The sequence below is a fragment of the Chrysemys picta genome, chromosome 5, assembly GCF_011386835.1.
Source record: "Chrysemys picta bellii isolate R12L10 chromosome 5, ASM1138683v2, whole genome shotgun sequence".
Lineage (NCBI taxonomy): Eukaryota > Metazoa > Chordata > Testudines > Emydidae > Chrysemys > Chrysemys picta.
The window spans coordinates 53324457-53350183 of record NC_088795.1 but is presented as its reverse complement, the minus strand read 5'-3'; the positions used below and the strand labels follow the sequence as shown (position 1 = coordinate 53350183).

The 25727-nt window shown below is 41.7% G+C and overlaps 1 protein-coding gene across 5 annotated transcripts in view; it reads left to right on the top strand.

The window, feature by feature from the left end:
• Positions 1-25727, top strand: part of MAML3 (mastermind like transcriptional coactivator 3) — a 356339-nt gene that overhangs the window by 7264 nt on the left and 323348 nt on the right. The window contains exon 2 of one of the 5 annotated variants that reach the window (XM_065597725.1): positions 5082-5253. The exons of the other annotated variants lie outside the window; for them this stretch is intronic. The gene's annotated coding sequence lies outside the window, so the exon portion shown is untranslated. The remainder of the gene's footprint in view (positions 1-5081; positions 5254-25727) is intronic. 5 annotated transcript variants of the gene reach the window in all.

The window sequence follows — 25727 nt, the reverse complement described above, 5'->3', positions numbered from 1 at the left end:
GGTCTGGTCTACACTAAAAAGTCAGGTCAACCCAGATATGTCAATCACGGTTGTGCAAAATCCACATAGTTAAGCCAACCTAACCTCCAGTGCAGACAGTGCTCGGTCAATGGTAGAATTCTTCCATCAACCTAGCCACTGCCTCTTGGGGAGATGGATTAACTACAGTAATAGGGGAACCCCTCTCATCGGCATAAGTAGTGTCTACACTGAAGCAGTATAGTGGTGCAGCTGTGCCACTGTAGCGTTTCAAGTGTATACAAGCCCTAACTCTACTGAAGTCAGTGAAATTACACTGGTAAAACTGGTATGAGACCAGAATCAGGCTCAGGGTCAGCAGTGCTCCTTCATTTAATTTGCAACAGGGAAAGAGTGATTGTACTATTGAAGTAGAACTCATTTTGCTGTTTCTCAAGGGTGGATTTTAATTTCTTTCTCTAGCGGCTCCTCTGTCAGAACCAGGGTTATCCCACCCCTCCCAGTTTTTCTTCTCCATCTCATGCCTCCTTACACTTGACGCCCCTGTGTGATCATCACTGTTTGGGGCAGGAGGACTGGACAGGATCTCCTGTTGTAGCTAGTCAGCACATCAGGTTTTCTCATAATAGCTGGACAGGATGGCTGTTTAGAGTGATGCTGGGCAGTGCCTCAAGTCTCCCAGTCGCTTGTGGCCTGTCCACACTATGATAGAAGAGGTGTCTTTAAAATGTATTAGCTAACATATTTTAACTCACATGTTTATAAATCCTAGTGTAGACAAGGCAAGTTGTATTTTAACGTGTTAGCTGGTCCTGATGAACCCTAGGCTTCAACTTGATCAGCTAGCGCATGTTAAAAGTATTGTATGCATGAGAGTTTTAGGCTTTGTCTAGACTAAGAAGAGTGTTTGAGCTCGTGCTGAGGCCACAATTGAACATACTAAAATTGAGCTAAAGGTGTTACTTTTTATCTGTGCTTGGAAAATTGGTCAAATTTAGGTTGCACTTAGCTACCTTGTGTTATGCTAAGCCTGATCTAAATTTAACCTTTACCTTAGTACAGACAAGGCCCCAGAACACATTAGTTACAACGTGTCAGCTGACAACACACCTTTTGTCCTAGTCAAGTAAAACCCTACATTTTACTATGTTTCAGTTTACAGAGTGTGCACATGCCTTTCCATTCTTTTACATAGACACTGGGATTATAGGAGGATCTTTAAAAGTTATTGAAGATGTTATAGTTTACTTCTTTGACAGGTCATAAGATGTCAGCTGCTGAAATCTTGTCCTAATTGACATGGTGGGAGAGACACAAGATGAGTATCAAATTATTTTGATGTCTGATATTTTATGATCTAGGCCCATTTTTGGTGAACCACCACAAATACTATCAGGGCCATTACACTTCTCTAAACATTGGTCCTGAAAGAAAAAATGGATCCTTGTGGCTCCGTCACTAACTCCCTGTGTTACACTGGGCCTGTCAGATACACTCTGGTGAATAGTGAGGCGCCCATGGCCATTATTTTGGTTCAGGATTAATGATTGTTTTCATTTCATTTTCTGTTTGGTTGTGTGTCTGTGTATGTACAGTTCTTTAAAGATGATGATGGCACTTGTGTTGTTTTTTATACCTGGGGTTTGTTTCAGTGTTCGGGTATGTTTCCATTAGAATATTCTTTTTAGTTAAAGCACTCAGAGATATTCAGGTACAAACATCTAAATAACTAAAAATGTATCATTGAACACTTACTATGGCTCTCATTTTCTTTTGAGAGTGACATAAAAGTCTGTAGGATAATAATTATTTTTCACCATGAATACATGTATTTCTAAACTTAGTGTTGGTTGCATCCTTCTTGATGGATGCTATTTGTGAGATTAGCAAGAGACTGTAGAGTTTCACCTGTTTTAATAACTGCTTAAAAATCAAAGAACTAATAACACAAAATGTTTAATATTTTAATATTAGATATACCAGTTTTTCATTCTATTTTGCTAACGTTAAACTATTTTTGGAAATGGTTTATGATCATTCGCTCAGGGACCTTAGACTGCTCATATCAGAGATGACATCACATCAGCCACCAACATCAATAGCCTCAGAACAGCCAATTGTAATTGAAAGCTTAAAAATATCATACATTTTATTAATAGTGACAAGTGCTTTTTACCTTCTGAACTTTTAAACTCTTGGGCTGAACAAACTAGATATAGTTTCCCTTTAAGATTGTCCCCTTTTATAGTCACTTTACTGCATCACATAAAATGTATATTGACATGGGCATAGGAGTGTCTCACCAGGTTTAATTGACATGGTGATAAAAATGGGTCCAACTATGAGTACCTTCTGTCTACAATTTGGTCCTCCTTCGCATTTACACTGATGCTCCTAAACTGGTGGTAGCAGACCTGGCCTTTGTTGTCTGTTTAGTATTTTCCATACAACCCCAGAATGCACAGAGTAAAAGGGAAGTTTTAGCATATGACTTTAAAAATAACTGGACTTGGTTTTTTGAACATCTGGAACGTGCAGAATGTCATACTTTCCCCATAAAATGTAATTTTTCAATGTTTTCCTTAAGAGTAGGAGGGTATTCCCCATCATCATGTTGCGATGCTCAGCATTGCGGTACCTAACCTATCACAGGAACAACTCTGCAATCCACAGAGACTAAGTTAGGTGCCTAGACTTCTATACAACGAATGGAGAGGATAGGTGCCTGGAACGGGATCCACAAACCCAGCAAAGCAGGCGGGAAGCTGCCTAAACTAGCCAATGGGAGATGCTAAGCCTTGCCCTCTCATGGAGATAGGCACCTAAGTCTGGGCTGCAGGGAGGTGCCTGTCTGTGCTAGTGATCCATGAACTGGGGGAAGATCGGTGTTCAGCTGCCTAAGTTGCATATATGGTCTGAAATTAAATGGGGAGGTGGACAGGGGACCTCCCTTATAACCTGTAGCCTAGTGGATAGGGTACTCACTCAGGATGTGGGAGACCCCCTGGTTCAAGTCCCCCCGTTCCAAAGGGAGAGAAGGGAATTTGCCCCCTCTGAGGCAAGTGCCCAAACCACCAGGTTAGAGAGTAATTCTAACTTGTTCACTGTCCCAATTAATATTTCATTATTCAATTAAAGTGAAACAACTAATAGGAGAGATGGGGGGAGATTCACATCAGCATATTCAATATTTTAGTAGTTAGGGCATTCATCTGGGAGGTGGCTGATGCCTGTTCAAATCCCTTCACCCTCTCAGGAAGAGGGGGGCTTGAACTGGGACTCTCCCTAGGGTTGCCAACCCTCCAGGATTGGCTTGGAGTCTCCTGGAATCGGCATTGATCTTCTGGTGACTATAGAAAACAATCCGGGAGATTTTATAGGATAGTTTAAGAAAACAACATTACGTCATGTTGCGGGGGACTGGGGGAAATCTCCTGGAATAGCTTCAGTCAGAGTTGGCAACCCTATATCTCCCACATCCTGGGTAAGTACCCTGTCCACTAGGCTAAAGGTTATAAGGGAGTGCCTCCTTGTCCCCTGAACTTATCTGAGGGGCCCCATCTAGTAGATTGCCTCTGAGCACACCTATTGGATCAGGCCCCCGCATATGACTAGCAGCATAGGTGTCTGAATGCCTATCTTCCCCAGTTTGGGGTTTAGGTGAGAGATAGGTCTCCGGATGCCTATTGTGAGGTAGCAGTGCACATGCTTAGGTGGGAGATAGGCACCCAGATGCCTAGCATGAGGCTGCAGTGCATATGCCCAGAGACAAAAACTTAGGCGCTGAATGAATTTAGGTGGCAGCTGGCCAGCAGTTCTCTGGATCACAGCGTTGCCTAAAAACAGGACTTAGGCCTAAACCTGCATATCTTTGTGGATCATACCCCATCTGCTTTCATCAGGGCTGCCGAGAGCGGGTTCGGGCCCCGGTGAAAATTTTTTTTCAGGCCCCCTACCAAGGGCGGACATGCTAAAAAGGGCTGACGAGGTGGGGGGGGGGGAAGCCAGGCCCTGGGCCCCCTTCCGGACCGCCGGGCCCCGGTAATTTGTACTGATTTCCCCCCCTCTCGTCGGCCCTGGCTTTCATTGCCCTGTATCACAGCCTCTATCTTTTTGGCAATGGAGGACTGAACTAAATTACTGTCAGAGTCAGTCAATGTTGCTTTAAAATTGGCTGAAGGAGTTGCTGTTAGGGTTTGGGAGACTCACTCCTCCTACTTCCCGACTTCAGACTCCTCTTCTAGTGCTCCAAGGCTGGAATATTTCAGGGTTTATAAAATGATTATAGCTTCATTTTCCTTCAGGCTTTAGATTAAAACAAACAAACAAACAAATCCCTTAAACCCTACAATTAAGATTCTGTAGCTTGTCATCTTTTTGTTCTTTTTTTTTTTTCATAGCTTGGGAATATTTAGTGCCGGATCATACATCCCTTAAGCAACTGACTTCAGAGTTTTCTTTGAGTAAGAACTACAAGATTGGGCCCTTACGTTATATGAACCCTGGGATTTATCATTTAACACCAAAGAGCCAACATATATAGGTCCATTTTGTGTACCCCTAACATCTTTTCTCTTTTCCTTTGGGTCACATTTCTAACCCATTGTGGTATTTTAGCTCTTTCTTCCAGTGTATAATAAAGAAGAAGGTGCTTGTGGCAGATGACTGGCTAGAAAAGGCATTGCAGGTGTTGTGTGTCTTTAATCACTTAACGTATTTCCTTACATCCTTGTGTGCAAATCAGCACCTAACTCGGAGAGGAATTGTAACATTTCTATACTGCTTCTTTTCATGCAGTGTTGTCCTCACATATTCTCTAGTGTTTGTTTAAGACTATGACTTTTTAAAAAGTAACTTAGCTAGGAATAATTGTGGCTGAATAGCAGAAAACAAAATTTAAATTTTAACAGTGAATTTTCAAAGCAGTTTATATTTATCAGTAAAGTAGGTGGCTGTGATTCTGGGTTCTGATTTCACTGTGTTCCGCTCCAAAACACTATTGGGGAAACTGTCACAAGTTTAAATAATCCCATTTGAAAAGTTTGTTTTGGCAATCTGCGTCTGTAGCCATAACATAACATTTTTAATTTGCATTGACCCAGGTAATGGTAACTTTGAAGACTACCGCAGGCTTACACTTCTGAGTGCAGACTTCTGTAACTGAGTGACGGCCACATTGTTTGAGCTCCAAATTGGCTGAAGCATTTCTGGCGTGTAATCCGTGATTGGATTTGAAGTAATGGTTCAAAATAATCCCTAGCTCCTTCTATTAAGGTAAATTGGTGGGCTCAGCTTGGAGTCTGTGCATTGGGAAATATATTTGATTTGGTTCCACCAGGTGTGTGGATAGGTGTGCTACTGTTAGAATGTAATGTTTGTTCCTTCTTTGATGGCAGGAATCGTTTGTGTTACTGGTTTGGTAGGCTGAATATTTATTTATCATTCGGATTGTCGCAGCTTCAGAAACCCATCTGAGAGGATTCAAGTTACAGTGTTTCACCAGTCATCACCTTGGGGGAGTTAGTTGGCACCTCTTACTAAAAGTTCAAGTTTGCTTAACTAAAGTGCTGTATTTTGAGGATTAAAGGTATTGATTTTGGTGTAATGCTCACTTTTTCCTTATGCAGTTTTCACACCGTTTTGAAAAGAGAAATGGTGAGGGGGATTCTTTCAAATAATTATTATGCTTCTCTCTCCCATTTGATTTGTTCCCAACTTTTTCCAGTATATCTTGCGATGAACAGGGAGGGAGAGGTGATCATGTGTGGGGCTGTTTCAGGAAAGAAAAGTGGTGTGAGAAAAGGGGGAACAAGAAGTACCAGGGACAAGAGGGCAGGTGCATTGTCTGTGGAAAGGATTACAGCACAAATACTGAGCAAATCATAATCTGAGGAATTCTTAACAAATGCTAGGATGCACGAATTCATTGTATGTAGCAGGCCATAGGTACAAGAGGATCTGTGTCCTGCTGTCCCTGAGATGTTTTCTTCATTATCTGATCTTTGCTGTTCTTTTTTCCTCCCCTTAATAATATTTCTGTTGTGGGAAATGCCTGCAGTGGGGAGTGATAATGGATAATGGGAGTGCTTGTGAAAGCAGAGCAGCAAAAACAAAATTGATTTGACTAGTGGCGTTAAAAGGTTTCCCCAGACTCAGCCATTATTGTGTTAAAAATCCATGCGATTCCCTAGCTACAGCCAAAGGTGGAACTTAAGACATCAGTATATGCTGCTCTTTAAGTTGCCTTGGGCCTTTGAGTATGAGGAATATTCTGTCCTGTTGTTAGTCAAAATATTACACAGTTTGAACAACTGGGAATGACCTATTCCCCCAATTGTGGTTAGCTTGTTTTTCCCTCCTTTTTACCATAAAGTTCATGTCTTTTCAATTTATTGATGAGTGCATATTTGCTTACCAATCCTATTTGGCTGTAATATCTGTGCATCTAGACATATTACAGAATAGATAAGAACAGTATTCTAATATATAGGCACCCAAACAATGCTCCATCAGAATGGCTCAATAAGACAACCTCTTTCAAACCCCTAAAATGCTAGCCATCTCAGCATCTCTGTCACCCTGCTTTTCAGCGCCCCTATTACCGACCCTAGCAAAAACCTGGAAATAAAGATAAGTCTTTGGGGACCTACCTTGGTGGTTAGGTGAAATGGACCTATCTGGGGGAATTTAACTTGGTAGTTAAATATTTAGACAGTTTTATATAGACAGCTAGGCAGAGTGAGGTAGATTTTGTCACTGTCAGTCTCAGCAGTCGGATCTCCTGGGGGTACTGATGTAGGTATCTGTGAGAGGGAGGAGGGACCCAAAGAATGATCTGAGGTGTGAGGATGGCTGAGAAGAACAACTCATTGGTCAAAGTGTAGATCATTGTCATGTTGGCCAACCCTGCTCCTCCTATGAAAAAAGAAGTTGCATTCATATTTTTGTGTTCTCTGTCTGTCTTTCTGTGAATCTGATAAACTTAGTGTGCAGTACTCTGTGATGTATTAAAAAAAAGAGAGAGAGAAAAGAAAAATGACTCAGCTTTTTGTCACTAAATGGGGTCAAAAGTATTCTCTCAGCTACTCAAATGCAGTCATACTGATTTATTATTTTACATGGAATTCAGAACAGCTACAATAATTAAGAAAAGGCTTTCTGTCACCATCCCGTGGATGCAGTGCCTTGTAGTTGTTGAATAGACCACAGAACAGTGTTGAATTCGGCTTCTCGGGCTGGGCTTGGGCCTTTTCATTTTGCCTTATCTCCAATCAGTTAAACTGCTGGAGCTCCTCCTTGAACAGCTTCCTGTCTCTGGTGTAATTCAAATACTGTTGAAGGACAGCCCAGTCCAGTTTTATGTGCGAGATGTTTTCTAGATAGTCAGCATAAGAATTATTTAAAAGTATTCTTAGAGGGCATCTTGTGTTAACTTTGATTCCTCGTGGGAAGATTTAAATTATGATTCCCTCGATGGATTTCATGCAAAATGGTCATTTGAATGCTGATCAATAATACTCTGCATTAGTTAAACCAAACAAATTAGTGTTGGTCAGGTCAGAGGATTATGTTACACTTTCTGATTTTTAGAATCACTTACAAGCTCAGCAAAGAAACTCTAGTATTAGGAATACCATTGTTTCTGACACATGTCAAATCACACTAGTTTACTTGAAAGGGCATTGTTTTAGTATCAGATTTATCCACTATTAAAATCCATGAAATATCTGGTATGAACGGGGGACATATGCTGGGATGGTGTAGCATATAGGTTTTATTGTTATGAATTTGGGCTGGTCACATTACTCACAAAAGCCAAACCTTGACTGAGTTATGCCAACCATGTCATATAAGTGCCAATAAAACATATGTACCATATCCCACTATAATGCCTTATGTATATTCCACATCATTTTTTATATTAAATCTTTTTAGGGTGTTCTTAATACATATATTTTTAAATTGGGACTGTTTTTCATATGCCCTCTAACTAAAGTCAGGCTGTCTTAGTTATGAGTCAAACTATACAAGGCTCTGAGGGAGAAATATGATAACTAATACACTTTAGAAACCTCTGAAATTATCTAAAACATCTTTTCTGTACATAATCATGTTGCATATTCTCACTGGTCTAGTTGTACAAAACTCCCATTTCTCATAATGATGGATAGCAAGATATCAGACCTTAAATCTGTTACTGGGCAAGGTCTGAATATTATTCATCTTACACCTCAGACCAGTAGAGAGTTTTTGGAGAAATTCCACGTTTGGTGGGAAAGCAGAAAACACTTTTATTGCTGGTGTTTTATTGATTTATTTTTTAAAAGAAGGGACTGCCAGAAGGTGCTTAAAGGTATAGAGTGAATAGTAGTCCCAGTGGAAATGGATTAGTGGGCCAAGTGCAGGTGAGATCGTTAATGCAGTTTATCACAGGGTTCTGTCATTTATCATCTGGATACCATCACCGTTGGTGGTGCGTGTGTTTATACATATATATGTGTGTGTGTGTAAAATTATAGGTGGAGCTGGTAACGCTGCCTGTAGTTAATGTTGCCTAATGCTTTTTAAGATCCTGTTTTCAGTTGCTTATCACTTTGCCAAATGTTAATGGTTTGGGCTGAACTTTTCCATACCAGGCTGAATCTTTTGGGAAACTTTCAACTAACATGATTCAGCTGTTTTATGAGAATGAAATTTGGGGAAAATACATGCTTTTACCCTGGTAAAAAATCATGTCTGACATAACCATACTTTGGAGCAAGGCCTTGAAAGGTGGCATGTGGGATATCCCTTTTGTCATCCCTGTGAACATTCATCAAAATTTGACCAAGTTATGAGCTTCTGAAAAATTTCAGTTTGCACATGCTCAGTAGTGACTTGTTAGAGTTGGCAGCTACATTCTCCAAGGAGTCTCTCTGCATTGAGCATGCTCTATTCCCTCTCAGCTGGTAAGTGCTGATTGCACTACACCTGCACTATTCCCACAGAGTGAATGAGTGTGCTTCAGCCCTGGGGTGCAGAGCCTGGGCAGGACTTTCCTTGCAGTTGCTCCTCACAGCTCCCAGAGGTTCCAGTGACTCTGGGCACCAGAACTAAGAGTGGAGGAATGTCTCACCTGTACTCTCATTTGTCTCCCAACTGGTGCCAGGCAGCATGAAGGAGACTGAGGAAGCAGCCACGCTGGTATGCAGACAGGTGAGGAATTGGGTGGATGAGTAGCAGGAGATGGAGAGTGGATAGAAGCAAAGGGAAAAGGTGGGACAGGAGCGGGTGGGAAGCAGAGGGAGATGGAAGGTGAAGGAGGGGTGACAGGAGTTTGGGTTGGAGGTGATGGATAGGAGCAGAGTGAGGGTGGACAGGAGCCAGGTTTGGGGTGAATAGTAGGAGCAGAGGGGGATAGGACTGGGTCTGGGAGATAGGAGCAGAGGGAGGTAGAGACAGGCAGGGAGCACAGGGGCAGAACAGTCCATAACTACTAGAGTGCACTCCCCTGCAGAGCCTGGAATTGTATGTGATGAAGTAATGAAAGACTGTATAATGGTGCATATACACAGAGGGGATGAATTAAGGTTGCATTGGTAACCTTAATGCTGGTATTTCCCAACTTTTGATTGCTTGACTTTGTAACCTGAACATCCTTCTAAGATTGTTTTATGAATGTAATTTTATACATACACACATCATTCACCACCACCAAAGAAAACTTTAGAATCAAGGTAGCTTGAGTGCAAGGCTCACCAACATAATCACTAAAAAATTAAGGAAATCACCATTTAAGGCAAACTTAATTTTCATGCCTTAGAACGGAAATGTCACACTAATCAAATTCACAGATGCCTTACCTCTGCAACAAACTCCCTTGGATTTTCAGCATACAAATGTGCACAATACACACCACACTCCCCTACACTGCATACACATGCATAATTTTAATGCCAACTTTGTATTTTCCCCCATATAGAAATAACTTTGCCATGTCTGTAAATAGCATATATTCAAATAGTTATGGTAACAGTTAAGAGCATGAGTTTGAATGATGTAGATTTTTGGTATGGTGTGTGATTTACTATATGTTGCAAATGCTGCTTTTATGCACTTATCAATTTGATAGCAGTAGATTAAATCTTGACATCACCTCTGATATATTATAACACATACATGTATGTATTTTTTCAAGTGCTTTATGCCAAAACCCACTTATACATTTCTAAAATTTCTTAAATTATGGGATCCTCCCCCCCCCCCCTTTGATGTGTTACTCATTGTCATTGTTAGAATGAACATTCCAATACTTTCTTTTCTGTGTCTGTACATCCAGAGCTGATACATACAATCTAGATAAGATTTGGATTTCCAACTGGAGGTGGAAGAGGGAAATTGATGATGGGTATTCTGTTTTTGCCAAACCAATAATGATATTCAGCAGGTGAACCATGTTTGAAGTAGCTTGTAATTGTACTGTCTACTGCTTGTGTATCATTGCTCTCTTAATGGATTGATTGAGAACTGCCCACCTGTGCACCTTAAGCGCTATACTGCTAAAAAGGTAAAAGAGATTGTTCCTTTTAACTCAGGCAGTAATGTCTCTTATTTTTAGGGTATGAGGAGCTGAGTTTTATCTTTGCTGTTGCTGTAAACTGCTCAAAAGCCAAGATGTGTAACAAGTTTATTCCAGATTTCATAAGGCAATAAATGATAGTAACAATCTTACCTTTCCATCAGCAGAATAAGCTTTATACTTTAGTGAATGTTGTGGGTGCTCAGCACTTCAGAAAATCAGGCCATGGGTTTAGATTGCATACTGTTATGCACCCAAGCTTGAAAAATGTTACAAGGGTGCTTTATTGAAGCTTGTTGAACTCTTGATACATAAGTTACTGTATTTCAGACAATGAAGTTAAACAATAGTATGATGTTTAAACTATATAGTTTTAATATTATTGGAAAACCCCTAGCTTTACATATACATTTCTCAAACTGTTTTCTAATATAATTGTACGATTTCCAGGGGGTACTCAGAACTGATTTAAAGGGTGTCCTACTAACATTCAAGTTTGTGGAAAGAAACTGTTCCCCTCTACTTTCCTGACCATTCATAGTATGTTCTGTATTTATTTTCTGGGGATCATGTAATCGTATGCTATACAGTACGGGATAGTGGGATAGTAATATGACTTGATTAGCTGAACATGCCTATTACTGTAAATTCCAATAAAGGATTCCTTGGGTAACGTAACATATAACAATGGACAGTACTATTTAGTCTGAATGGAAGTGATGGCAGGAGGAAAGAAATCGTTATGTGCTTATTTTAAATATGTCGAGCTACCTGTCCAAGCAATAGTTGTATTCAGTTTGAGTGAATTTAAATCATATACATTACCACTCTCGTCCCAAGCCCTAGTCTCTTGAGTTAGGAGAGTTCTAAAATGGGGACAGAGTGGTGACTGAGACAGACTTCAGTTGAAGGTTGACTTCAGTCAGAGAAGTTTGGGTTTGGCCTTCAACTCATGGTGTGAGCTCTAAAGGAGAATGAAATGTTTTTGTTTCCCATAATTCCTGTAATCTCCAGTGTTGCAAAAGCACCTTACAGAATATTAAGTTTATGGTCTGAGAGCTGCCTTGGATATTCTAGGTCACAAAAGACACCTTTTCCTTTTTGTAAGGGGTGGATAATTGAAGACCATGTGTGTTGTGATGGTGTTAAGGTGCAGTTTGTTTATTTTGTTTCTTTGATGTTGATTGCTGTTTGTTACATGGATTATTTCTGTTCTGTTTGTTGTTGTTTTGTAAATACCAACATAAATCAATCACGTATTTTTGTTACCCAGTGAATATGTTGCTTTTATAAAAAAGAGATCATTTAGCCTAATCTGGTTCATCTTTGGGAAATGTTACTTGAAAGAAAAAAGAACAGGAGGGAATCAGGGAGTCAAATTCTGTCCTGAGGAGACAACAAAAATGGGTGTTTGTGGCAGCATTTAAAACAAATTAATAAGAAAATTCTCTGAAAGCCACTTGTTATGGGCAGAATCCAGCACTTGTAGAAACAACTTGAGAGAATCCTTGTAGCAAATCTACAAAAATGTGGGTTAATTGCTTAGATTTCAAATATATTCTATGGAGATTATTATTAACCCATGCCTGCCTGCCTGCCTGTCTGTCTCTTTTTGTTGAGTGTAAGCTCTGTGTCTGGGTCTGTACAGAATGTAGGGGAAGACACAGTCCGTGTGCTAGAGAGCCATTCAATCTAAAAGCCATAGGTCAAATCCAAGACATTATGGCAAATCTAGGGAAAATTAGATTTTTTGAATGACTATTGCAATGTACTGCTTTTATATGCGTTTGAGATCGTGTTATCATCTAGTGCTTGGCCCAATGGAAGAGGCTGAAGCATTTACTATTGCTAGCTAGAGGGAGATCTCCTCTAGCTCAGATGGCAGAGACCTGTGTTTTTGGAGATGAAGGAAGAAGTGTGTGTGTGTGAGAGAGAGAGATAGATTCATTATCTCTATGTGCTGCCTACCTCTTCAAAGTCCAGCTGTCCATACGTTCAGAATTGTCGGTGAATTCATGTGCTACCAATAGATATAAGATTTCATTCAGGGTAGAAATTAGCTTGTGGTGGTTTATTTTTATTAAGAGAAAGATAGCATCATAGGTGCGTTATAATAAGCATATCGCTTTGCTCCAAGGTTGTCAGTCATTGAATTAGAAGGTACTTCATTCGTATTTCATATATCAGGATATATTCAGCTACACTTTACAGTTCTTTAGCCTGATATCCAAATTGCTCATAAGGCAATATAATTCATATAGAGAGAACCTTACAGCTACCAACAGGTCTTTTTATGGTAAATGCATGTTTTGACAACTGGGGCCATGTTTTAATTTCTATTTGTAAAATGGAAATTTGAGGAATTGGAGGTTTGACACTTCTAAAAAAATTATGTGATTGGAGACAAATGATTTTGGAGGAAATGAAGACTATTTTCCCAAAGGCCTGTCATGATGGCACAATAATTCCTCCAGGTGGAAATAGCAGCCAAAAGGGGGTGGGTGGGAGGGGAGAAAGTTCTCTCCCCCTAGAACAGGGTCTTACTGGCTCCTTCTGCTCAACTGTTCCCTGCCCTGATGAGATGGATAGGCCTCTCTGCTGGCTGCTGCTTTGAGCAGCTGTTACAGGTTAAGACTCAGAGAATTAGGCTACATTTTAAAATTAATTTTAAGTTGTTTCTCTTTGTATTGTCTTCATTTTGGCTTTAGTGGTTTCTCCTTCCTGGTTCTGCAATGGTTGGGAGATATAGTGATCTTCCTGTGAATCCTGTATTGCAGTTTATCCCTCTTTCTTGAGCAGAAACGGTGCTATGGGAGTGCTGCGGGGCGGGGGTGGGTGGGTTGATCTCTTTCCAATGATAGTAAACTGTAAGATGAAGCTGTTTTTCTGTAGGTAGGTGCAGTGTTGAGTACCAGTTCCACACAACAGAGATCAGAAGGTAGGGTTGCCAGCCCTCCAGGATTGCCCTGGAGTCTCCAATAATTAAAGATTAATCTTTAATTAAAGATTATGTCATGTGATGATACCTCCAGGAATACATTCAACCAAAATTGGCAACCCTATTAGAGGGTGCTTCTGTGTGTCTGGGGATCCTAGTGGTAGCCTAATGAAATTCGTTCCATGGTAGGGGGGGGAAATAATTTGGACCCACCAAATAGTGATAGCCCTAAGCTTTCTCTGTGGCAGCCATTTTATTTTGTTGTTATGCTGCACAGCCCTTGAAATGTCAGAAAAGCCCAGGACTGTGGAAGTCTGGTTGGAGTGCAGCCCATCATATGAAGACACTGAGGGCTTATCTACAGTACTGCAACTGTCTTGCTCAGGGGTGTGAAAAACACCCCTCTGAGTGCAGCAAGTTTCAGCGCTGTAAAGCGCCAGTGTAGACAGTGCACCAGCGCTGGGAGCCACGCCCCTCGTGGAGGTGGATTTTTTTAGAGCGCTGGGACAGCTCTCTCCCAATGCTGGTGCCGTGACTACACAGCCACATTCGGCATCACTTTAATGTGCCAGTGTAGACAAGCCCTCACTCTAGCAGGCTCCTTCTCTCCAAGCCCTTTTCCCCAGGGAAGTGGGTCTTTTCCCCCTGTCCCTAAGGAAGAGAGATCCTGTCTGAAGAGGGACTAAGGCCTGACTATTCAATAGAAGACATAAGACTCTTTTCTAAAAGGTGATTTTTAACCTTTATTTAAGAGATGAGAAACCTGAGCCAGAACACAGAAGGGGATCCTCTCCTGACTAACTTTAGTATAATTTCCAGGGGGTTTCCAATCAGCACATAGTCCAGCACTTCTTGGATATGAAGCAACACGCCTGGATAGGAAGTGTTCAGCTGAACTGAGGTAGTCAACAAGCCCTTGTGTAATGGATCGATACACTGCTACCTCGATATAACGCCACCCGATATAACACGAATTCGGCTATAACGCGGTAAAGCAGTGCTCCGGGGGGGCGGGGCTGCGCATTCCGGTGGATCAAAGCAAGTTCGATATAACACAGTTTCACCTATAACGCAGTAAGATTTTTTTTGGCTCCCAAGGACAGCATTATATCGAGGTAGAGATGTATTATCAAATCTTTTTTATTTTTATTTTTTGGTCCAATCTCCACCTGCTGGTAAAAGGAGATAGGTAGGCTCACTTTCTTGGCTGATATAGGAGGACTCTGAGAAACCAAATTAGCACTTAGGAAATTACGCTTTACCTCTATGGAGGATGTGTTCAGGTTAATTTAGAACTAATGCAGTAAACTGTCACATACCAGTTTAGGAGCCATAGCAAAATAGGAGAATGAAGTTACTACCCTTTTGTGTGTCTGTATACATTACACACATAAGATCCTGAGAAAGGCTTTCTGTAGTTGGGGCTGAAAGGCCAGGGGATTGGTAATGGAATAGGAGCCTTCCACCTCTGGGTCAAATCTGACGCATGTAATGACTGTGTGTAGTAGCCTATTGCATGTTAATGATTCAGTAGTCTCTGTCCAGTTCCTAGTAGATAGGTTTCTATATTATAAAAAGATCCCACCATCACAGTAGTTAAACAGCAGCAGCAGCCCTGTGTGACAGTCTCATCAGAGAGGCCAAACGCTGACTGGGAATAGAGACTGAATTGCCCCCCTCACCCTAGAGGTGGAATGATATGGAGAAGCTTGCGCTGTCATTGCTTGCTCTTTTGTACCATTCGTGGCTAGAGGTGATATTCATTCACCAGTATTGTCAAACCAGCACCTTTGATGAGCACTAAAATTAACTTTAAAGAAAACTGGCCCATGGAGTCAGATCCCAGTCAGTAACAAGGAAACCAGACAATTGGCTTTACTGTGTCCTAGGGTGAAATGGTCAGGTACTGTTCAGTTGTATAATTTCAAGGGTTTTTTTCTTTCAGAGGACAGATAAAAGTATTAAATCACTCCAAAGCCGTGAGCTATAATGCAGCTTCTCCTGTTTTTACCAAGGCACAGACAGTTCAGGTGAAGTCACATGAAGAAGTAGAGCAGCATAAGAGCTTTCAGAAATTACTCCCAAGCAATTCAAAATGGTTTATTAAAGTGTATTCTGAGAATATTATGGTTGTGATATAAACCCAGAGAAAAATCAAAATATTTCAATCTGGAATTAAATCTCAGTTCCTAGGTACAACATGGATAACATTGTTGGGGCCCATTCCCGCACTTCAGAAAATCTGTGGGATTACTACTGTGTGCAGAGAAAACCTGGTAATAAGCACCGAGCTCTCACACCATCCTGGACATAAAAATAACCAGATGTTGGGGCTGTGAGAAGGCCCAGTAGGCAGGAGGTGATGGACACTCCCCTTACGTGCATTGTTTGTCACGCCAATAGCTAGCTCATGAACTGGGGCTGAGTTTATGCAGAGGACTTTTTGCTAGGTTGTGTTTGTTGTTTTTGGCTTTTACATTTAGTTAATCTTTAGCTGGTGCTAGAAGTACAGTCTGACAAATGTAAAGAGAACAAGTAGAAATCCCTTTAAAAAGTAAACCATCAATTAACTGAAGGCGGTACATTCTGCTTTCCTGCCAACCTGTAGGACCCCAGTGAAGCTACTGGCAAAATGTGAAGTTATGTTAACCGCCAGTTTTGAAATCCGACATGCAGATCAGTTCCCCTTTGCTGTGGACTCTCCTCCTTTATGCCCAGTTCACTGTTGCTCGTGCAGTAGCCGGTACTGTGGATAAGCAGCCCCTGTGCCACACAGTGCAGTTTGTGTAGTAGCTATTTCCATATCACACGACCTTCGCTGGCAGTGGAGTGCAAGCCGGCAGCTACAAAGACTGTGTATTGAATAGCCCTGTATGTCACGTGCAGGATTGAGGCCGAAGATGACATCCTGTTTTATCTGTATATTAGGAGTTGGATAACTTTCATCTGGATTGCCTTGCTTTGGGGTGTTGTATAACATCTCTAAATATTATTTTAAGATAGTTTTTGAGGCATACATTTTAAGTGATTTGGAAATAACTTAGGAAACTTTTCTCTGTTTTATTTTTCAAACAATTAATTATTTGCAGTCCAGAAACTAAAATCTGTGCCATGTAGTAAAATGTAACTTGCAGAATAAACATATAGCCCAGATACCTGCATTTTTTTTCTTGGGCTAAAGTCCAGCTGTTCACTGAACTGCTTTGCTTCTGCTGAGCAAACAGTAAGAAAATGTATAACATGCGTGTGCCTCCTGTGCTGCCTAATGCTCTGCCTCGCATGTCCTTGTGATTCAGTGATTTCAGTGACTCCTGCACTGGACTTGTCTGGATAGCAGGATGCATTTCTCTACAGTAACAGATTCAGCAGCAGCTATCAAAGACCAAAACAGGCCTCCTCCTGTTTTTGTTTTAGAAATCTTTGCCCAAGTTTAAATACCCAAATATGGTCTGACTTGCAGATTCAGAAGGGCTTGTCTACATGGGGAGTTATTCTAGAATAGCTGTTCCTGGTTAACTCCATGTGTAGATGCTCTTATTTCAGAATTAAAGTGCCATATTCCAAATTAATCAGGAATAGTTAATCCGCTTTAAATTCACACCCTACTTTATTCTGGATCAACTTTCATGAATAGACAAGCCCTTAATTTACCTTCACCTACTACTTCAAACAGTCCCTACCCCAAAGAGGTGTAGACACATGGAGAGACGGGTCCTGCCCTGAGGAATTCACCATTTAAAACAGAGTGAAAGAAACACAACTTGCTAGAAGAGTATTTCAGTGCAGATTCTGAATACCGAAGGAAACATTGATCTGATATGTTGGCCCCCAGAATGTTGTTTCTGTTGCATTATTCAGATTTATAATTGAGCATTATTTTTACCCTATTCTGCTGTAAATTCTGAAGCATCTGTGCACTGATGTAAATACTTTAATATTAGTGGTGGTTTGCACTGTTTCCACTGTGCAGGGTGGAGTTCAATTTGGGGAGGTAAAAAAGGAAGTCCAAATCTCCTGAGCACCACAGAACTTAACCCTATAGGGGCTCCTTTCATATCTCCAACAGCCACTGCTCCCATCATAGTGAGGAAATAACAGTAGCAGCAACCACCACTCCAGGACTCTGTGGGGAGGATTCCCTTCCTTTTCAGCTCCATGTAACCCACCTGCTGGGGAGGGGAAGTAGGACGATTGGGCCCTAAGGTTTGAACAATAGGATACTGAATTTTAGGAAGCTCAGTCTAACTTCCCTTGAGACAAAGTGGATGAGTTACTATCTTTCCCAGACCTGAGGAAGAGCTCTGTGTAGCGCGAAAGCATGAGCGGCGGGTATAATAGAACGGGGAGAGGCTAAACTTCCCCAAGCCGAGGCCATGGCCCCGTCCAAATTCCGCCTCTCCCCAGAAGCCAGTGGGAGCTCAGCTCAGGCTGACGGTCTGGGGGGGCTTGGGCTAGTGCTTGGGGTGGTTTGGCCAGGGCTCCTCCAGCCCTGGGGGGTGGGGGGGCGCTTGGGAACCGGCCAGTGGGAGCCGAGGGGGGAGGGGGGCGGTGCCTGCAGGCAAGAGCTGCGGCAGAGCTGCTTGCGCGCCTCTGCCTAGGAGCCAGACTTGCTGCTGGCTGCTTCTGGGGTGCAGTGCGGTCTGCAGTGCCAGGACAGGCAGGAAGCCTACCTTAGTATCCCCACTGCACCTCTGACCGGGAGCTGGACAAGGTAAACCCGTGCCCCAGCCTCCTGCCCCAGCCCTGAGCCCACCCCAAACCCCTCACCTTGATCCCACCCCAGAACCTGCACCCCCAGCCCTGAGCCCTGATCCCCCTCCTGCCCCAGCCCTGAGCCCTCCCAAACCCAGAGCCCCCTTCTGCACCCCAAACCCCTCATTCCCAGCTCCACTCCACAGCCCTCACCCCTGCACCCCAACCCTGTGCCCCAGCCCTGAGCCCCTCCCACACCCCGAGCCCCTCATCCCCAGCTCCATTGGGTCACAGCCATTTTCTTCAACTGGGTCACCAGAAAAGAAGTTTGAAAACCACTGTCCTATGCCATGTAGCCAAACACATTCTATTTCTGACTTGTTGCTGTAGCCTGTCTGATGTGTACTTGTGCTTCATTTGCTATAGTCGTCAGCACAAACATTTCCTTTTGCTTCCTTTTAATCTTAATCTAATATCACAAATACTGTACAGGGTGTTTTTCTGTCTAATGTACATGTTGGTCCCATAGACTTCTTAGACCCATAGATGCCCCCACAATCACATTCTAAGGATCGCATTGAGTTGTGCACATACGGCTGAATTTTTACAGTTTCCCCTTTTGGGGGCCAAGTCTTAAAGAACTTACTCAGGCAAAACTCCTTTTGACCGTGGTGAGATGACAAAGGATCCATAGACTTACGGGCAGCAGGATCAGCCTGAATGTTTCATTTCATATAGAAGGAAATGTCAGAGGAAAATGTGTTTCAAACGCTGTTCTCCTGATAGGCTGGGCATTGTCCTGGCTCTAATGCCAGGGGCAGAAATGGGGACAAGGCTTCTGGTACAAATTAAAGTGATAAACACAGCATTATATTGACTAGGATAACTTAATGATTTGATTACTTTTATTTAGGTGGGGTAGGCTATCTAACTGAGCCATGTTTCCTGGAATCCCTGTGAGATGTCTTAGTGACATGTTTTCTAACCAGCCCACTATCACTTTGGTAGTATAACTGTCCTTTAAAATATTGTCAAGATGATGGAGAAAGACAAATTGTCTGAGTAGACACTGAAGTTGAAACATCCATTGTGAACCACTGGTCCATTATTTTATTCTGATGTTATGAACACAAAGATGATTTGATAGAAGAGTCTCAGAAAAGCTCTCGCTTTTACAGCTGAGTAGCAAAGCTGCTGGCATTGTAAGTGAAATAATAGTTTGTGTTTTTGTACAGGAATAACGTCCCAAATTTCTTTCCACAGCGTGTAATTTAGAGGCAATGGGACTATGGATTTAAGAACCTTATCATGACAGTGCTGTCTTCAGAATCTTAATTTTGGTATCTAGACTACAAGATTACTACATTTTCTTGTCTTAATGGGGGAAAAAAACCTAGAGAGTAATTAATTGGAAGATATCAAAATACCCCCAGAGATATGAATTCAGACCCCCAAATTATATCTGCTTTCTGGGTTTTGTTAGCTACTTTATTGGGATGGGTCCTTTAGGGTCATCTCTTTGATCCCTGTAATATAAGATTATTACTATTTTAGTAGTATGTCAGTCAGTCTAGTAAATTTACAAGTATAGATCAAAACTCTGTCCAGCAACAACAAGTTTACACTCTTTAAGACATGACAAAGGCAAGGCTTTGGGCTATAGCTCAGGGATCTGAAGCTGCTCCCCATTGGCTTCGGCAGGAGTAAGGGAGGTGTGAGAATTGTTGATGATAAAAATGTCAGAGGAAAAATGTACATGAGAGAGTGGATTTGTGAAAGGATATGAAAGATGAGACAGAGAGAGAGAGAGGGTGCTTGGCAGATTATTTTGTTTTACTTCTGTGACTATCCAATTTCTGCTCAACTGGAAAGCAAAGGAAAGTATTGTTCAAGTTTTAAACCTTTTCTGACTATTTTTGGTGCAGGTTGTGTGTCTTTTGCTATGTTTGGAAAGTGACTGGCACATTGTGGGTGCTACCTTGATCTGAATGAATAATAACAACAACACTGTTTCACTGATGTAGAGCCCACGGAAACAAAGGCAAGAAACCTAGAAATTGAAGTTGTGTTCATCAGGATCCATGTGACTGACTGAAAATAACCCTGTGTTCTGAGGTTGTACAATGTAAAGCACCAGATAGCATTATTAGTAGAAGTGCTATGTAAGTCTACATTAAAGTTATGACAATAAAGTCTGTGGTGCTGACAGCTCAATAGTCCACAGAGCTCTACTAACAAATGTAGTCAACACTTATTTCTTTTTGTAGGCAAAAGGTTTACATTAAATCAGGAGCAGATTTCTCCCATTTAAGTGCGTCTCAGGAATAATTTTAGGACCGTTTATAAACGGTAATACCTTTTTTAAGAAAAATAATATTCTGACCATATTGGAGAGTGCTTAGCTGGAAGCTATTAATTAGAAGATGATGACAGTTGACCATCAGACATATATAGGAGAGAGCATTTCTCTCAGACTTTAATATATGAAGATAGAAATTTGGTGTAGAACAGTTTTAATAAAAAAGAAAACACCCTAAATTTACTTTTCTCTTTGGACATCGAAATTGGGAATAAATTAGCAAATCTGGGCTGTGACCAACCTTTCATTTCTGAACATGGAAAAAGATCAAATACTAGTGGACTAAAAATACTTCTTCTAAAATTGGACTGTGGGAAAAAGATGGGAAAGTGATGAAATGCAACAGATTAGTGTAGCAGCATTCATGTAGCTAGGTCTCCTTTTCTCTGTTCATTTCATATCAGAACACAGACAGATGCATCTAGACTGTTTTTTTATAATAGCCTGACTTGGCACAAGTCTATGTATGAGATGAAGCCTAAAAAAATTAGCCCTTATTTTATTTCATTTCTTATTAAAGAACTAATATCTAATGGAGGAGCATAGAGTGGGAGTAGACAGCAGTGCATCATGGTTTGTAAGAAACATCTGCAGGATGTATTTAGCTGCAGCTGGAATGCAAGCAGCATGAGACCCAAATCAGACTTCCATTCATGAGTAACTGAAAGTCTGTGCACCTATCCAGAACCTTTGGGGCAAATTCTACTGTGAGTTTCACTGTTATAAATCGGAGTTATTCTAGATTAACTATGGTGTAACTAAGAAAAAAATTGCCCTTCCTCTTCTACAAAAAAAATTGCAGTGAGTGAGTGAGTTGTCAGAAACTATTACAGAATTTGTTGGAAAGGCTTTCTCTACAATTTTGAGACTTCAGTTAAAAAGAAAATCATCCCTTGATTTTGTTACGCACATTAACTCCCAAGTAATCTGATTTAAGGCCCTGCTCCTGCACAGACTTATGTAATTTTGTGTACTGTGAGTAAATCCCATTGATTCAGGAGCAGCCTGATATAGGTCATAAGAGCCCATCTTTGTGCATTTCAAATGTACCTGAGATTCCGTGGGTCTTCTCATGTATGTAAAGTTACTCGCATACTTAAATCTTTGCAGGATTGGGTTCTAATACAGTAACACTACCGTGAAATGTGAGAATGTATTAGAATGAAAGTATAACACTGTTATTAAACGACAGGGAGTCTGTTAGTAGCATATGACTTCCATGAAACGGGGTAGGGGAGGGCAAAAAAGAGACTTATTTAATGAAATGTAGGGTTATGTTTTTTCAGGTCCCTAGTTTGCAGTAACTGACAAACAGATACACAATAGATCGTGGGGTGGGGTGGAGTAATATCAGTTAATAGAAAAGGTGGTGTTGGTAGTAGCTCCTTGTACAAGACTTCACCTTGCTTGGAAGTGGGTCTTTTTTCATATGAGGTATCTGTGGCAACCTGTAATTTAATATTGTTCATTACTCACTGGCAAAAACACCCAGTTCCATGTTGTAGGCATTTCACTTTAGTTAGCTTTTAACTTCAGGAGACATATTTGATTATGATTTGTGGCTCTTTTTTCCAAGTAATTAGTAATTTGCTTCTCTAAACCAGCTAATAGTTTTAACTGATGGTAAAGAAATGGTCATTGCTATTAGCAAGAGCTCTTCCTTATCCATGTGAGAAGGAAAAAACAAATACTGCTAAAATGCTACCATAAGAGCATCTCAGTCAAAAGACTTCCTGTAAAACTTTAGCTGTTGCCTTTTTTAAAACAACACTCTTTACAATCGCCTTCATTAAAACAATCACACTTCTCAACTACACAAGAAGATCAGCGTAGCCAGGGATACTGTGCTCATCATGGGTGAAACTAATTGGGAGAAAATTATAATGAATATGTCCCCATCCACACCAAGGCCCCAGGTCTGCACGCTGAACCATGTGGGCAGCCCAACTGACTTCAAGTCGGCCTTTGTGTAGACAGACATCCACGGGTTAGGGACCTAAGAAAATACCTGTGTTGAATGAGAACTTAAAAAAACAAACAAACAAAAAATCCCAAACAGTGACAGCCGAAGTTATACATGTCTCCAAGTTCAGTGTGGACTAGGCAAAGCATGCCAAGCCTATGTCTTCTAACTTAGCTAATTTCAGTATTTTGGGATCGTTTTCTTAAATGATTTTAATACCTTTTTACCTGGTCCACATTGGCCAGCGGGCAAGTATGTTTAACTTGTGTTTAAATAAAAAGAGCTTCAATTCATATAGATATTTTGAGAGCCCAATCCTCCTATTGCACTAAAAATGGATAGGAGCAACTTCAGAACACGATCTAAAATGCCCAGGGCCGGCTCTAGGCACAAGTGTTCCAAGCATGTGCTTGGGGCGGCATTCCGGCCCTTTGGGGGCGGCTTTTTTCAAGGGGTGGCACTCCATTTTGTTGTTGTTGTGTTGCTTCGGTGGCGGCACTCCATTTTTTGGGGTTTTGTTGTTGTTGTTTTTCCTTGGGGCAGCAAAAAAACTGGAGCCGGCCCTGAACATGCCTGAGTCACTAGGGGACTTGCCAATAAAAGTGGCTAACTGTAGAGAAACAGAGTGGTGGGAGGAGGTGGAATGCAATCTGCAGAAGAGCCCAGCAGACAGTGCCAGTACGAATACAGGGTCTGGCAATGTACATATACTCTGAAATAGATCTTAAGAGTCTTATTTTCTACATTAGTCATGTCCAGGTAATAATAAATAGTGAATACGTAATTACTTGAAGAAAAATGCACTCGCAATTGCATGCTTAGTTCACGCATGCCAGAACTGCAAAAGTGGATATTTTTAGGGACAACTATCCAGCTGAATGTGTAACTAGATATTTGTGAGCCCAGTTACTGGCTAGTTTGTGCAGGTCTGGTCACATTAAGTGTGCAAATACGCACACACTCTGGCAACTTAATTGCACACACATGACTTTGAAAAGCAGGCTTCAAGTCCCAGATTCTCCCTTTCAGGGCACAGTCAGAATCCCTGCATACCTTCAACCTCCCTTCTCCATTGTCCTTCAACCCCGGATGCAATGGAACTTCTCACGGGGATCCTTACACTTGTGGAAGAGGGGGTGCAAGATGTGCCTAAGTACACATTGTAGATATGTAAACCCTGTGGAGCTTATGACTTACGTGTTAGCTATTTCACCAAATCAAGTAATGGAAAATCTATACATCTGAGGTTAATTATATCGGGTTCACAATACATAATTAATATATTTATGAAATTGGTAAAATATGATTTTTATATTCAGTGTAGCTCTCATTTTCATCATACTTTAAAAGGTGATGGTTTTATGAGATTGACCATGCATGTTTTCACGTGTTGAAAAATATTGTTTCATGTTTTTTGTAGTATATGTATGTATGTATGCATCCATACACCGCAATGCTACAATCCTTACCAGATCTACGAGTGTGAGAATATTTTGGCCTATGTTAATGGTAAAACATCCTGGTCTACACTATGAAGTTAGGTTGATGTAAGCCGCCTTGCATCCAAACTACTTGTGCATGTGTCTACACTTTAATTTGTCCCACACTAATGTGGGCTGTCCATAATGCCAACATAGTAATAGCACCTCCCTGAGTGGTGGTGAGTCGTGGTCAATGTACTGAGGTCAGTGCAGCACAGATGTAGACACTGTGTTACCTATGTCAACCCTAACAATCCTCTAGCAGCTATTCTACAATGCCTGACAGCAATCGCTCTGGTCACAGTTGTGAACTTCACTGTCCAAGGGTCAGGGAAATTGGAATCCCACCTTCCCCTTTAAAATCCCATATATTTTTGAAGTGCCTTTTCCTGATTGTCCATCTTGGCGAGCACACCTAGCAGCTCTTCACTGTTGTGTGAAAATGCCCAGCTGACCATGCGGGCTACTCTCACCAGCTTGGATTAGACAGGAGATATTGAATGTCTCCTAGACATGTGGGACGAAGAGGCAGTGCTGGCACAGCTACAGACCAGCCATAGACACATGGACATTTATGAACAGATTGCATGGAGGATGCAGGACAAGGGGTATAACAAGGACCAGTAGCCATGCTGTGTGAAAGCATAGGGACTGTGGCAGAGCCTCTGACCTGCCACTTTTGCAAACAGCTGCCTGCCATAGATCCCATCATTGCCCTGCACACCTGGAGGTTCCATCACATGACATAATTTTTAATTAAAGATTAATCTTTAATTCCTGGAGACTCCAGGGCAGTCCTGGAGGGTTGTCAACCCTAGTGTGGAGACCTCGGAGAAATCCGAGCCAGAGACCCTTGGCATTAGCATCGAGGAAGAGGAGGATGGGGGACCTGTGACTGGGGGGTCCAGCTATGCCGTGAGCCAAGACCTGTTTGAGACTCCACCACAGTCCAGTCAGTCCCAGGAATCAAGAAGGGACGATCCCAATGCAGGGGAAGGATCCTCAGGTAAATATGTAAATTTATTTCCCATTATACTGATAGTGCCCCCAATTTAGCGTTTTGTTAATTTACTTGTACAGAAGAGGTAGCAGTACAGCAAAGAGAGGTAGAGCTGTTATCTGCTTTTCATTTCCTGGTAGAGTTAGGTAAGGGGGATGGAAGGCATGTGGAACAGTTAGTTTATGTACACAGGGATGTCCCTTGAATACTCCTGAGAGATCTCGATGAAACTTTCATGGAAGTTCGCTGCAATCCTTTCCCGGAGGTTTCTAGGAATGGCAGCCTTATTTCTTCCTCGGCGGTAGGACACTCTCCTGCTCCAGTCAGCAATAACTTTGGCAGGCACCATTGCAATAGACAGGCTACTGGCATAGGGGTCTGGGCGGCTTCGGGGCACCAGCAGCATCTGTGCTCTCTGTGCCTTTGTTACCCTCAGAAGTGCAATGTCAACTAAAATCACCACCGCCTATTGAAAATTGTGCCAATATTCAGTGCCATTGCTCTATTCTCATAGTTTCATGCAACCAAGCAAATCCCTCCTCATTTCCCTCACCTCTAGTGAGCCATGCTCACCATGGCTGGTGCAGTGAGTGGCGCCGTGCACAGGAACTCCCAAGCAGGAGTGCCAATAAACAGGTCTTGTTTAAAAGTTTAGGGGAGCAAGGCCGAGGAGTTGTGAATCTTAACTTTCGTTTTCTGTTGTGACTATACTGACAATGGCACCTCTGTGGGTTTTATCTGCGGCTGCTGCTGTTGC